The 14,327-nt window shown below is 47.6% G+C and overlaps 1 pseudogene; it reads right to left on the reverse strand.

The window, feature by feature from the left end:
* Positions 1-5,122: 5,122 nt before the first annotated feature.
* Positions 5,123-14,327, reverse strand: part of LOC146863718 (vomeronasal type-2 receptor 26-like) — a 64,811-nt pseudogene continuing 55,606 nt past the window's right edge.

Below are 14,327 nucleotides of genomic sequence, written 5' to 3' on the forward strand. Positions count from 1 at the left end.
ACTGCAGAAAGACTGTCACTCACGCTCTAGTAACCAGCTGACTGGACTACAGCAATGCCCTCTATGCGGGAATCAACAGAACTCTGCTACACAAACTCCAAACCATTTATAACTCCGCAGCCAGTCTCGTCCTTGGGACGCCGCGCCATGCACACATGACCCAACACCTAGGAGACCTCCACTGGCTCCCCGTTGAGAAGAGGGTCACCTTCAAACTCCTCACCAACGCCTAAAATTCCCTCAACATTGGACCCAAATACCTCAACAAGAGAGTTTCCTTCCACATACCCAAGAGGAACCTCTGCTTTGTCGACCCCATCTGGGCAGAAGTCCCCCGCATCCGCAGAAACAGAGCAGGCAGGAGAGCCTTCTCCTACATCTTAGCCAAGACCTGGAACGAGCTCCTGGTGAACATACGATGCTCCCCTACCCTGTACATGTTCAGGAAGGTGCTCAAGACCTGGCTTTTTGGGTGATCCGGAGATTGCAATCCCCCCGAGCGCCTTGTGACCCTCACGGGTGAGTAGAGCGCTTAATAAACCCCTGATTGATTGATTGAAGATTGGTAAGTTCACAAAGCAGGCCACGCTCCCTTTGCCCACCACTCTGCAAACAAGCTCCCTGGAATGCTCTTGGATGGGGATTAAAGTCCCTTTCTCTCTGGGGGTCCTTTCTTTGAATGACCAGAAACTGCTGTTGTGTAGAGTAGCTAGGTTTCTCAGGGGATTACAAAGGAAATTATAAATAAGTGACTTTTCAGTCCCTAAGAGGCCCTTTAATTTGGTTATATAATTTCTCATGGGCTTCTTTTAAGCCCTTTCTTACACAGTTGCACTTTCAACACACAGATGGGTGTATTACAATCCTGTTCAACTTCCCCACCCTTAGCAGTTCTCAAAAACAAAGTGGCAATCAAGTGAAAGATATTTGAGCCCTGGTTGTACCATAGATCCATCTTTCATAAATCATTCCCTTACCTGCTTTGGCCCCACCTCCTTAGCCTTCCAAGGAAGTGGCAACATTGTGCGGCATATTATCAAGGGCTACATTGCCGCTTTTTGGGGTTTAAAAGCCAAAAAAGCGGCGAGATATTCATTGCACTATAACAAGCGCACGCTAACCCTTGTTAGCGCTTGTTTTCGCTCGATGGCTGCTGTTTTTTTATCGCCCGGAATGCCATCGCTTATGACATTCAAAGTGGGCGTTCATGAGGAAAACAGCATGTGAGAACTCACTAACACGGCTTTGCGATATTATCAAGCCGGCAGCAGACCTGCGAAGCGATGATAATAATCGCGCTAAGCCCCCTTTATCGCAGCTTTATCCTGCTATAAAGTTGGCTTAGCCATCTTAATAATGGGAGGTGGATTGCAAGGCTCAGGCCACAGGGGCGTATCAGCGAGGTTTTCATTATCGCTCAAATAATGTCACAGCATTTCCCGCGCTAATGCCGCGTTTTGCTGCTATTGCTGGATTTCTTATCGCATTTGAGATAAGTGATGATAATAACGCGCTAACCTGGCGATGAAATCCAGCGATAGCCGGCAATAGACAAAAATGCGCTAAGTGTGCTCTGTGATATTTATCGCAGTTTGTTGATAATATGCCCCTGTGTATTCTCGTTCTCCGATGAATCCGGAGTCACCATGTTCACAATAACTCTAAATTTGGTATCAATAACAATTTTTTAATTGATCAGCCTTATCAGGAGACAGCAGTGCAAAATCAGTTTATTTCCTGGTGAATATCTTTATGACTGGGTAGGGGAGGATCAACCAGAAGGCTTTACCGCATTACTTCAAGGTTTCCTGTAGGGTCCATTTGCATCCTGGGCTTTACAACACTGCAGTATTGTGGCAAAAAGTATGACACAGCACAGTCCTAATTCTTCTAGGTGTTTTTTTAAAAAGATTTTCTTTTAAAGAAAAGGTGGTATCATCATCACCCCTCCTTTAGTAGTGCTTTGGGCATAGTTCAAGCAAAGAAATGATGGTAGAAAATATCCTTTAGTTACTTTGGTAATAGTTTTCCTGATGCAATGGTGCTCACTGATACCTTAATGCATGATTATAACAAAAGCCATACAAATGTATGTGTTTCATTTATTTACTCCAAACAATTCTTTCTTGTGAGTTAAAGACCAGGGGGCATATTTATGAGTCAGTTTGCAATCGTTCTTATACTAAAAACATGGTGCAAGAGTGATGCACACCTTAAATGCAATTTATGAAGCTACGCAAGGCCACTTTGAGTGCCCTGAGTGGCTTTATGAATCTGGAGTAAAGCAACGCCATACAAATCGCTGTATTGCCTTACTTTGCTAGGGAGGCCTTCCATGAGTGTTGCGTGGGCGTTCCAGCGCAACTCCCATGGTTTTTGATGCATTCCCATATTTTCCAAAACTGGTGAACCTGGGAATGCACCAAAAAGATGCACCTTCTCAGAGAGGTTTAACAAGGAGATATATCTTTATTTTTTCTCATTACTTCCACTTTCCAATGGGAATTTGCCTTTCAGGATTGTTTTTTTGCAGGAAGCTGCCCCTTCCTGCAAAACATCAGTCTTGTATGGCATTTTCCCCACCACCTGGAAAGTAGCGTCTTAACACTTTTGATCCCAACAATTACTGACCCATTGCTAGACTTCCCTATCTGGTTAAAATAGAAGAAAAAGAATATGAATTTCCAATTCTCCTCTTTTATTGAGGCTAATCATCTCTTAGATGATACAGTTTGGTTTCAGAGAAAATCACATCACCAGAACTGCTTTTCTCACAGCAGCGTAGGTAATTCGATCATCTCTTGACAATCGGGGAAATGTAGTCTTGATCCTGCTGGATCTCTTAGCTGCTTTTGGTATGGTCAACAATGAGATACTAGTTGACCAAATGCAGGATTTAGGGATTTGTGACTCAACAGTGGTGTTACTTGAATCCTTTCTTCAGGATGCTGACAAGTGGTGTCACTTGATGGTTTTAACTCAGAGCCATATTGCTTGCCTTGTGGGGTTCCTCAGGGGTCCTCATTGTCTCCTATCTGGTTTAATCTTTATGTTACCCCAGTTGCTGCTCTGATCAAATGATTTGGCCTATCCCTGGCATCTTACGCTGAAGACACACATATAATAGTCTCACTGGCCAAAAGTGAATGGTATTACGGCATCACGGTTAACAACTGTATCAGTGCAATGACAATGATTGCCTCAATCTTAATTCTGTAAAAGCATGGGTTAGTCAGTTCAGCAATAATCCAGTCATTTGGCCTCCTGGCTGGTGGCCCTCTGACTTGGGTACGGTTTCTACGTCAATATCCAAAGTAAAATCCTGGGGTTTCTATTGGAGAGGGAACTAAAATACAAAGAACAAGTCAACTTGATTACTTCCTCCTCCTGATACTGGCTTAGAATTGTAAAAAAAATCTAAACTTTCTTCTGGTTGATCGCCTTAGTTCTTTCACAACTGGATTATTGTAAGCGTCTTTATATCAGCCTTCCAAAACTTCCAGTTAAGAAATTGAAGACCATTCAAAATGCAGCACATCAATTTCTGCTGAAAATTCCTAAATTTCATTCAGTGAGGGCTTTCATTAGACAATTGTATGCATTCATTCCCGGTTAGCCACTGCATTACCATTAAGGCTCTTTGTTTATCCTATAAAACACCTAATGCTGTGTCCTTCAAATGCGCCACCTGGGGGGAAGAATTTTTTCTCAAAATGATTGCTCTTTATTGGAACCATTTGCCACTCGAACTGAAATCAGCCCCTTCACTCTTGGTTTTTAGGAAAAGTCTCAAAACCTGGTTATTTAACCAATGATCCTCGCCAATACTGCTTAGTTCTCATCTGCTCCTCTCTGCTCTGTATGGTGCCAAGACGCCTCTGGGTGTTCGTGCACTTCATAAAGTGTTTCACTCATTCATTCACTCAACATTCACTAGGCAGTCAAAATGGTGCCCGCTCAGGGGAAAAAAGAACAATACGCTGTATTGCCTTAAATACAGTGCACTCCTTCCCTTTCCCTTTCATGAAGTACAGCGCAACAAGGTGACTTGCCGCACTGCACTGCAAGACAAACTTATAAATCTACCCCCAAGTATGCGATTTGTAAGGAACTATTTAACTCAAAACATTTAAATATACTAAATGCTTGATAATCAAACACCCAGTTATTAAAAATGAAACAAAAACATTGTGGGTCTGTTTATACTGGGTTCTCTTTAAAGGGCATTGACCCATTGACCAAACAACCTTTCTTTGAAGAATGTACATAGAGATCTGAAAATCATTCTGCCCTGATGGCACCTCAGACAATGTTTCTCAGTGCTGTTTTCCATTGGAGACTATATACTATAAATCAAGCTTCTGGCTCAGAGTTGAAATCCTCAGAAACAAAAAAGATATGAGTTACAGAGGACAATCATGTTTTGCCTCAGGGTATTGTTGCATGAGTCCTTTCCAGATAGGTTAGATACAGAGTGTAGAAGGGGACCATCGTCGCCCTATTGTGACATAGATTTGGATTGGTTTTACAGAAGAAGGAAATCCTTACATGTAGGTGGGGGTAATCTTGGGAACACCCTATCCTTCAGTGATAGAAATCAAGAAATAAACTGGACGGTCTCAGAGCCAAACTACTTCCCTCACTGACATTCCATGATCAGACAGCAAGTTTGCTAGCTCATTCTTCTGTGATCAGTGTATAAGATGCTCCTAGTGGGAGTAGGGTCACCAAATCTCAACCTCCACTGTAAATGTCAGACTACAAGCCATGTAAACTGCAGGATAATTATGTTGAGTTTGTAGATAAAGCAAAAGACTTAAAGATATTGACAGTGGGAATTACAAACATTCTGATATTAGACTAACAAAATACCGAAGAAAGCACATTGAAGAATTTTAAATGCATTTTGGTATTATAGGAATGTTGCAGCAACATCTTTGTTTTTAACTTATAAGAACTGTAATGTTCATTTTGCGTATAAACTCAGCATTGTTGTGCAAAGAATTTGAAAGAGCTGGCAACACATATTTGAAAAGATGAGAGGTGTCTAATAAAAATCGAATATGCTATTTTATTAAAATACTCTGCAGTTTAATAAGGCACATTAAAACAATGTTTCTGGCTATAAATTTCTCCTATCCACCAGATTGTCTCTTGTGTTTAAATTGGGTCTGACCAGAATGATGTAACACTTGGGAAAGAATATACAGCAGAGCAGTCCAGCACTGGAAGCCAAGATAGCAAAGATCTCCACAGCCAGCATGTACCTGCCCTTAGTACTGAGGTAAGCTGGGAGGAAGGACACCCAGACACTGCAGAACTCCAGCATGCTGAATGTGATGAACTTGGTTTCATTGAATCTATCAGGCAGGTCCCTGGCTAGGAAGGCCACCATAACGCTCATAAAAGCCAACAGGCCCATGTAACCAATTGCATGGTAGAAGGCAGTGTTAGAGCCCTGGGCACACAACAGGATCATCTTGCCAGTTTCAGACTGTGTGTCAGTGTCTGGATAAGGTGGAGAGGTGAGACGCCATGTGACACAAATTCTACTTCTCCCATTGTACACAAGAGGACCATAGAGGCAGATACCCGGGGTCCAAGCCATCTGCTTAAGCTGCTGCCTGGCTTTGTGGCATTAAAGGCAATTACAACAGTGATTGTTTTTGCTAATACACAAGATACAGCAACAGTAAAAATAGTCCCAAATGCCCCTTGCTGGATCAGGCAGGTCCATGAGGAAGGCGTCCGATTAATAGGAGGGAGCAGAGAAAGGCCAACATTAGAGAGACAAGAAGGGTGTAGCTGAGATCTCTGTTATTAGCTTTGACTATTGATGTGTCCCGGTATCTGAGAAAGATTCTCAGCACTCCAGCTGTGATTATAGAGCAACCAATAGATATGGAGACTAAACTCACACCAAGGCCATCAGCGTATGAAAGATAAACCACTTCCTTCTGTATGCAGCCGTCCTTCCTCTTATTGGGCAACTGGTCATCAGGGCATTTTAGGCAGTTTTCCATATCTAAAAGCAAAAACAAATGGAATCATAACATTATGTCACTGTCTGCTCTATAAAATGTGCTTGTGATTGAAGGGCAAAGTGATGTATAAAGGTAAATAATTGTAATATCTCCAGGAACTCCTAGTAATGAAAAGTCTTTGAGCGACCATATGCAAATAATAATGGAATACATACAAAATAATGTTTGACTGAGAGAGAATGGGAAAACTGACATGCACTAAGCAAAATCTACACATACTCTGACACAAGTAACAATTTGAGTTAGCATAAAACCTTTACAAAAACATTTATTATTTAGAGTCAGGTTCGCAAATGTGTTTTGCTCACTTAGGGCCATATGTAGATAATTTCTATTTACCGATTCATAAATACCGAATTTTACCGATTCGGTATTTATGAATCGGTAAATAGAATGTAGGTAAGCATTCGGTAAATATTACCGAATCGGTAATATTCGGTATTACTGATTCGGTATTTACCGAATCGGTAATAATGCATCCCTTCCAATTCATTCCTATGGGCCTGGAGGCCCATAGGAATGAATGGGAAGCCATTCACTATTACCGATTCGGTAAATACCGAATCGGTAATAGGGGGAGCATATTCAAGGGTGGTAGGGTGTCACATTGACACCCTGTTGCACCCCTGAATCGTGCATGTGTGCACATGTGGCGCACATACTTGCCCTAAGGGCAGGTATGTCTGCTACATGGCACTTTTCAAAAAGAACAACATTGCTTTTTAAAAGGTATTCATTATTTACCATTAACTTGTAGTTGGTGGTAAATAACGAATCCAGAAACCAAAAATGCACTCACTTGAGTGCCCCCTACATAGGTTTTCAGGATTCGGTAATTTACCGAATCGGTATTTTACCGATTTCTTAAAATTCCGATTCGGTAAATTACCGAATCCTGAAATCCAGCCACCTACATCTCAATTGCCTAAATACCGGTCGGTAATGGGATATTTACCGATTTTCGGCCGTTACCGACCGGTATTTAGGTACCTACATATGGCCCCAAGTTTGCTTCAAATGTTGTTTGCGATTTATAAGTACACATCCTAATTATAGGATCTACATTTGTTATTTGTATATACACATTTGCCGAAGCACAGGCTCTGCGGGTGTAGGTCTGCAAAATGATGTGGGTATTTGGAAATATTTTTACAAGCTTTTTATTGAATTACATGCATATAAAATACTACTACTAAAGAGTGGAATATTTTTCAATTCAGAGCAGGAATGGGAAGGGAACGTCCCCATTTTTCAAGTAAATGAGGAGGAAGAAATGCATCCACACAAAGAATATAATTCCTGTCGGAAAAAAATAAAATTGAAATGGAAACTGTTCAACATAAAAGGTTAAAAGTAAAATGCACATTCTTACCTTATTTACTTATTTAGCTTTTTCACCTTGAGCCCTAACAGGGCGCACTTTTACCGTAGTCCAGGTTCCCATGTGCAAACAGGGAAAGTGCTCCTTATTATGTTAAATGGGCTGACCTGAGGGCAGGGTAACCGCAAACTCACATTGACCTTCGGGGAGTACATTTAAATGAAATGCGGAATGGCTGTTTGAAAGCCACTCTGTGTTTCACTGTACAGGAGGCATCTCCTAAATTTGCAAAAGGGGTGAGAGAGCCCCTTGAAGATGACTGAAGTGAGTAACTGCAGTGTCCTGCAAGGGGGTGTCTTGGGTGTTGATAGGACCCCTATTCCCCCTCCAAAAAGGCTGCTATCAGGGGGTGCACAGAAACTGACAATGTGCCACCATTTAGTGGTGCTCTTTTAGTGTGCCTCCTAAGGGCACGCTTGCCTCACACCACATTCATAATACGGCGGGGGCACTGAGACAAAGAGATTCCCTCATTTGCATAGTGACAAGCCCACATGCAAATGAAGGAAAGCCCTCTTGAAATACTGCTGGTGCTACCTGTGCCAGAACTATCAGTGCTACAGAAGGGACAGGGGTGTGGCTAGTAAGTCAGCATGGTGGACTCGAGCAGCTGGAGCTCCATCTTCAATCGCCCAGTTCTCCTGAAAAACTCCTGCATCCGGGCCATCTGTGCCTGAACAACGTTGGGGTGTTTGTTAACAAACTGCGGTTGCCGCTGGTGACCCCAAGAACCTGTGTGAGCTTAATTCCCAGTGGAAACGACTTCAGAGGCCTACAGCATTTGTGCTCGGTATAGGAGCATGTACAACATGGCTGGAGGAAACGGCTGTGATTGTGGCGAGTGTTGGACTTGGCCCTTTTTGCAGGGTCATCCCTAAACTTAATGCCTTTCTCTTATCCTTTTTTCTGACATGGTGTTGGTGGTTTTAGGACTCTGGGCACTTTAGCACTGCTGTCCAGTGTGAAGTGCGTTTTCTCTTTGTGATAAATATGGTAGGATTGGTCTATACCTGTTTGGCCTATTTAATTTACCTGTCAGTCCCTTGTAAAGTGGTATCGCATATACCCAGGGCTGGTGAATTAAATGCTACTGGTGGGCCTGCAGCGCAGATTGCGCCACCCACCAAAGTAGCCTTTCAAACCTATCCCAGGCCTCTGCCATTGCAGGGCCTGTGCGCGCAGTGTTACTGCTGCTATGATGTGGCACCTAAACCATGTGCCATGTCTGTGACCCCCCTTTTACTGCATGTCAGTCACCCCTAATGTAGGCCCTAGCTAGCCCTATGGGCAGGAGGCATTGTAGGTAGAAGATAGAACATGCACCCTAAGTGGGTGTCATGTCCTGGTAGTGACAAACAGGCATTTTGGTTTCTCACTACTGTGGGGTTGCCCTCCTATAGGAATGCATTGGGGATTCCCTGATAAGTGTTTCAGTGGTAATTCCTGATATGAGAGGCGCAGCGCGGTCAAGATTGGTATATTTGGAATAGTGATAATAAATGCTACGCAATGGTGTGCGCATATTTATTAGAACTATTTTAGAAATGCCCCTTTTGGAAGTTGGCATTTCTGTGTGCTATGTGTCTGCCTGCCTGGTGTGAATTGCATGTCTGGCTTTTTAGTGACAGGGGCTGGTGAGGTGTGTGTGGCTCCAGGAGGGGCAGGGTGAGTCAGCGCTAGGCTGAATGGGACATCTATGTTTGGAGTAGTGGGAGGAGTAGTCCCTTGACCCTGAATAGGATTGTGCCTGCCCTGTACAATGCTGGCTCCGCCCCCCTGTGGTGTGTCTGAAGACGAGCCCTCACCTGACTAAGGGGAAGAGGAGCCTTGTAAACAAAGTGCCTCAATTCCCCCCTGAACCAGTATTTGCTGGTTCCCCAAGCCCTGTGCTGGAGCAGACAAAGGGAAAAGGTGATATAAATATTGGGGCTGTGACCCCATAAAGAGGTTGCTTTTCCTGGACTTTTTTGTGGGGCTGTTCTTGTGCTGCTGGGGCCCAGGAGGAACCGCCACAAGGGCTTACCTCCCTGCTGGAGGGCCCTGTGTGATGGCCTCCTTGGGCCTAGCTATGCCCATTGGACTTTGAAGTACTCCTTGCGGCCTGGGAGCACTGCACCTTTCATTCTCCTAGCACCTCGTGAGCGCTATATCCTAATTTGCTGAGGAAAGAGAGCTGGCATCTGCAGTGCAAGGCTGCAAGGGAACCCCTGCGCCCCTCCTAAAACAGCCTACCCCGCATTTCGCCATATTTTTGCTACAGGACCGGGTGCCCACCCCACGTTTCCCCTAACGAACGGTTGCCCACCCCGCATTTTGGTGCAGAGCCGGAGCCTACCCTGCTTCATGTGCGCTTAAACTGGTGCATGCGGTGCTGCTTGGTGGTTGCCCCCCCTTAAATAAGTATTGTTGAGGCGGGTGCCCACCCCACACTTTCCTGCTGCCGGAGGAATCACTGCCACGGCCCGAGCCGTAAACGGAAGCCAGGTGCGTTTGCCTGACTGTGGGAGGGGCCTGGGCAATGGACGAAGGCAGGAAGTCAGCACTTGGTGACCAGTCAAGGTGGCCATAAGCAAAGACCCAGGCAGGAGCCCTGCTCCGGGTGGCCTGAGACCGGTGGGAGCCAACCCCACCTCCGTGGCTCACTCTGCTGAAGAGCCCCGGTGAGTGAGGCTGAAGGGGAAATCCTGGCAGGAGCCTACCCTGCCTGCATGTCACCGGTGACACGAGGAGAGACGCCGCAAGAAGAGGAGCCCCATCCAAGCCCCAGTGAGTGGGGTTGAGGCCGTCCTTTTGTCTGTGGGTGCCTTCGAGGCACATTGCCGGTGCTGGGGTGATCTGAGCGGTCCCGCCTGAGAGTGAGCCGCTCCAACATGGCCACATTGTTTTTTAGGGCCCCTGTGGGGGTCTAGAGGGCCCAGAGGGGCCCATGCCTATTCAATTCTGGCTATGTTTACAGCTGCCCCGCCTGGGGTCAGTTTATTTTACAGAGCCCCAGAGCGGGCCCTCTTTCTTTTGATCCCAACTGTGCCGCACCAGCACCGGTAGCTGAAAGGTTTTGTGCACATTTGCCTTAGAGAGTACCAGTGGGGAACAAGAGGGCACAGTATGTGCCAGTGCCCACAGTTGTCCGTACAGCTGCACCGCAATTAGTAGCAGCTGTGTCGTTTAGGCCAGATCCATGTGGAGGAGTCCCAGTGGGGACCTAGGAGGCACAGTGGTGTCAGTGCAATTGTGCACCTTGGATTCTGCTGCATTGGCAGCCAGAGGGTTAATTGGATAGCCCTGGAATAAGCCTCAGCTTTCTGGGCAGAGGGCATGGTTACACTCCCTCGCAAAGCCCTAATGTGATGTCCATTTCTTCATGTGTTTATGCCTACAAATATTGCTATGAGGTCTATGCGTAATGTAATTTATGCGTAATGTTATGCCTAATGTGCTGTCTACTGTGTGATGTGATTTAAACCCACTGTTATTGCAAAATGGGTGGCTATGTCGGTGAGGCTTAATGCGCAGTGTTTATGCTAATGAGGTTTGGGCCTGGGGGGCGTGGCTAGCCGAGCAGCGAGATGGCCGCTCTTTGAGTGAGCTCCGCCGGCTACTCCGATTAATCCTTTCATAATCCTGTTCCTGGCGACTGCGGAACCCCACACCTCCCGGGTTCTGCTGCCTACACCCTGGTGATCCTCCGACCCGAGCCGGGAGCGCGGGGACGGTTCCCCCTCGCAGCGGAGACGGACGACTTTTTTGCCGGCTGGCGGGCTGGTCCTGACCCGCGCCGGAAGTGCCTCTCGCCGGGAGCCGCGAGTCACGGTGGGCCGCGGCTGCAGAGGCCCCAGCAGATTGAGCGGCACTTGCTGTGGGCGCCTCGCAGCTAAACCCCCATTGCTGCCGACGGAGGGTTCCCCTGGCGGAAGGCTGCGGGGAGATAGAGGAGACCGGTGCGTCTTGGCGGAACGGCCGCGCCGTGGTGCGGGGATCCTGCAGCCACCGAGGGCGGCGCTGGCCGGTGTCGAGCCCGGTGGAGATCGTAGACGTTGGCCTGCGCCAGCTACATCAAGGCGACGACCGAAGAGGAGGTGAGAGGGTGCCATGGAGGGACGAGGGGCACAGTTGATCCTGCCGCTTCGCAGCAGCGCCGGGACCTCCCACTGATCTTCAGCTCGGCGGGTCACACAATTGAACACCCGGAGAAGAACCTCGCAGCCCTGAATCCCTTGAGCCCCGGTGCGGCGCTCTTCTAGTGGAGTGAGCGGACACCTCGTTGCACTGCGGGAGCCCGCCACTTTGAATCCGGAGAAGGCCCTAGTTAAACGCTGAAGCTTGCTGAGCTCACTGGGCACCTACAGAGTTCACTAACGCGGCTGACCCTACTTGCCGCGTGTTAAGAGTCACGCCTGGCGCGCACTGGCGCCGCCTGGACAGTCACGCACATACGGGGCACTTGCTAGCGGTGGCACAGAGGGGTGCTGCCCCATTGCTTGGCCGGTGGATATCTCTTGACTGCTGCGATGGGGAAAACTGACGCCAAACAACCTAAGCTGACATTTGACGGTAAAAAGCCTCCGAAGAACGCGACAATGGAGCCGGATGCTGGCACATCGACGTCGCAGGGTGCTGCCCCAGACATAGACTTTGGGGCCCTCATCATGGAGGTGAGGACCAGCCTGAAGAGCATAGATGCAAAACTTGATACCATGACGGCGCAACTCGAAACCGTGAAGGCTAAGGTGGACACCCACGAGAAGAGACTGGACTGTCTCGAAAATAGCCAAACTGAGTGTTGCGAATTCCAGCAACAGGCTAAGCGGCACATCACGACGCTGGAGCGCGAACTCGACAATTTGCGCGCCAAGTCGGACGATTTGGAAGCGCGCTCCAGAAGATCCAACATCCGCATTACGGGCGTTCCAGAGACTACAAACACGGGAAAGATGGAATCGTTTGTGTCGAACCTCCTGCATGAACTGTTCGACCCGGACTTGTCCCCGGTGTTCACGGTGGAGAGGGCACACAGATCACTGGGGAAGAAACCCCCGGTGGGGGCCCCACCGCGTCCGATCCTGGCTAAACTACTTAACTACCAAGATAGGGACATCATTCTACGATTGGCGAAAGAGAAGGGCAAGATCACGCATCAGGGTAATCACATATCCTTCTACCCAGATTTCACCCCTCTGGTGCAAGCGGCCCGGAAGGAATTTTTACCAGCGAAGAAAGTTCTATTACAAGCCGGCGTGCCCTACTCTCTCCTATACCCGGCAAAGCTGAAGGTCCTCCACGAAAACACCTCACACTTCTTCACTGACGCCAAATCAGCCCTCAAATTCGCTAAACACATTTGTGCTGGGGTCAGGAGAAAATCGCCAAGACTCGAGGAAGCTTCGGAACACCTGAGTGACAACGACTGAGGTCTCTGACATGCTCACCCTGCAAGGCTGCAAATTTACTCTTTGCGACACAGTTGAAAGCCGGATTGAACTCTCGCACAGGTTTGCTCCTCCCGAACTGACTAATTGGGGGTGGGTTGCTGAGACGCCATTGTGCACCGGCTTGTGCTGCCGTCTCCGCGTTCCCACTGGGACACAGGTTGGCTGCGGACCTTGAGGATTGCGGGGTGGGGGCAATGCCAGAACCCAGGACCGCTAAAGTTTGATAGTAGCCACCCCGCGTATACGGGGGTGTTAGCCGAGCGCACCACGCCTCATGGGGTGCCTCCCTTTGTTGTTGATGTTGGGGTATTTCAACGCATTGCGTACATGTTACTGGGATATGTCACGACCTGATTGGGGGGTTGCTGAGGGCAGGGGGTGGAGGGGGGGTTTTATTATGTTGCGAGTTTTGGTTCGTATTGGGTGCATTGTACTACTACACATGCCTATATTTCAGTGCGCTGGGTCTACGGATGCGGGGTCTAGGTGCCAGGACGGCTTCCGGGGGCGGGGTTGGGTGATGGGGGTTCGGGACTGTCAAATGCTTTAATGGGAGGAATCAAAATCTGGACTTGGAACATTAGAGGCCTTGGGGACTTCAAAAAAGCCCGCTTGCTGCATGGCATGTTGTCAAGACACAATGTAGATATTTGCTTCCTACAAGAAACACATCTGAATGTCACCCCCTCAGCTAGATTGAAGAATTCAAGATGGGCGCACGTTTACTCTTCCATTTACTCAAATTATGCGAGGGGCGTAGCTATACTCATTCGCAGAGGGTTGGATTGGCGGGAGTACACTCATGTGAGGGATGCGGAGGGTAGATATGTCCTGCTCCATGGGGCTTTACAGGGGCGACCCATTGTCCTAGCTGCAATCTATGGCCCGAATGTGGACGATCCTGACTTTTTTAGAAATGTTTGGGCGAAAATTGTGTTGCTGGATTGTCAGGCGGTCGTGTTGGGGGGGGATTTCAACGTTGTGTTAAATGATGACGCGGATCGCAAAGGTGTGAGCAGACCGCAGCACACTAGAGCGCGCCAAGCGATTTTTGATATCATGAGGGAGGGTCTACTTTCAGATGTGTGGCGAGTTAGAAATCCGGGTGCAAAAGTAGGGACCTGCTACACCTCTCATAAGGCTGCTTGGTCGCGACTAGATTTCTGGTTGGTGTCTCCTGAGGTTGCGACATGGGTGTCAAATGTTGATATTATGGCTAGATCACTATCAGACCATGCTCCATGTATGTTGGTATTGCATCCCCCCGACGCTGTACATAGGGCGTTCCAATGGCGCCTTCCCCCACACGCGCTCACAGACCCTGTGTTTGTAGAGGAGATAAGAGAGGATATCACTAATTATTTTACTGAGAATGCTGGGTCAGCCACTTCTGAAGCCATTGTGTGGGATGCATTTAAAGCTGTTATAAGGGGTCAATGTATTGCACGAAAAGCAGGGGTCCTACGCACCATA

Source organism: Triturus cristatus, chromosome 2_1 (genome assembly GCF_964204655.1).
Source record: "Triturus cristatus chromosome 2_1, aTriCri1.1, whole genome shotgun sequence".
In the NCBI taxonomy this organism is placed as follows: domain Eukaryota; kingdom Metazoa; phylum Chordata; class Amphibia; order Caudata; family Salamandridae; genus Triturus; species Triturus cristatus.